General features: G+C 41.4%; 1 protein-coding gene across 1 annotated transcript in view; it reads left to right on the top strand.

Annotated features, from left to right (window-relative positions):
- Nucleotides 1–799, top strand: part of Ftsj1 (FtsJ RNA 2'-O-methyltransferase 1) — a 32,854-nt gene extending 32,055 nt beyond the window's left edge. Inside the window, exon 14 of the mRNA XM_050160937.1 lies at nt 75–799. The gene's annotated coding sequence lies outside the window, so the exon portion shown is untranslated. The remainder of the gene's footprint in view (nt 1–74) is intronic.
- The last annotated feature ends 641 nt before the right edge of the window (nt 800–1,440 follow it).

Below are 1,440 nucleotides of genomic sequence, written 5' to 3'. Positions count from 1 at the left end.
TCTGTTCACAGTGGGGCGCTTCATAGCAGTGAGAATGAAATAGCCCTTTTTAAATACATTTTCCTTTATGGTAGAGTTTGCAGTAAAAATGGAACTAATCCAAGTCAGAAGCTGCTGCCTGCCAGGAAAACCAGAAGCTGGCTTGATGAGTTTGTTTGCAGATACCATCTATGGGCCCTGAACAGATAAGCCTCGAGTGGACTCTGCAGCAACTCCATAACAACAAAGAAACAGCGAAGAAGTCTGCTGAGCTGCAGGTGGAATTTCTTGAGACTGTGAGCACATGCCTCTTCTCTCAGCCTCTCCTGGGTGTTCTGAATAGGTCCAGGATTTCCCCGCAAAGCAGAGGTTCTTACCATGGGTAAACATCAGGGACCTCCACCAACTTGATGGAGGAAAATGTTATAGCTTCACATACCTGAAATTCAGCTTTATTCCTGGTCAGCGGCCACGGGCAACAAATCAATGGTAAAAGCCCTACCTATGCAAGTCACTTACTTTTTATATTACAATGTACAGGCATCTGAAAGACTGCTCATATTTGTCACTGCTTTGGATAATAGCAGATTTTATAAATCAATCCTATAATTATACATCCCATTCATTACTGCCTCCCAATTTTTACAGATTGGTTGGTCAGATATTTTTAAGACAATATCTTCCTATATAGTCTAGACTGCCCTCAGACTCAAGATCCTCCTGCATCTGCCCCCTGAATGCTGAGATTACAGGCTTGTGCCATGAAACCTGGCTACTGTATCCCAGTTTTATTTCACTTAAATATACAGTGACAGCTGTATTTCAGTGTGATCGACTTTCATTATTATTCGTATATGTTTGTATACATATGCAGGTATGCTTTCAAAAAGTTCCTGTAATGGACTGGGGATGTGGCTCAGTGGGAAAGTACATTCCTAGTATGCACAAAGTCCTGGATTCCACCTTCAATAACACACACACACACACAAATTATGTTAGCTGGATGCTGTACTACCACCATCTGGAGTCCCAGCTACTCAGGTGCCCAAAATAAGAACACTCAAGCCCAGAAATTCAAGGTCAACCTGGGCAACATAGCTAGGCCCCATTTCAAAAATAAAAGATAAGCCTACAGAATGGGAAAAAAAATCTTCACTAACCCCACATCAGACAGAGGTCTGATCTCCAAAATATACAAAGAACTCAAGAAATTGGTCACCAAAAGATCACATAATCCAATAAAAAATTGGATACAGGCCTAAACAGAGAACTCTCAACAGAGGAATCTAAAACGGCTGAAAGACACCTAAGGAAATGTTCAATATCCTTAGTCATCAGAGAAATGCAAATCAGAACAACTCTGAGATTCCATCTTACACCTGTAAGAATGGCCAATATCAAAAACACGGATGACAACTTATGCTGGAGAGGTTGTGGGGAAAAGGGAACACTTCTGCATTG

This window comes from Alexandromys fortis, unplaced genomic scaffold (genome assembly GCF_014885135.2).
Source record: "Alexandromys fortis isolate MF-2015 unplaced genomic scaffold, M_Fortis_MF-2015_v1.1 scaffold_83, whole genome shotgun sequence".
NCBI lineage: Eukaryota > Metazoa > Chordata > Mammalia > Rodentia > Cricetidae > Alexandromys > Alexandromys fortis.
This window is presented reverse-complemented; position numbering and strand designations above follow the sequence as displayed.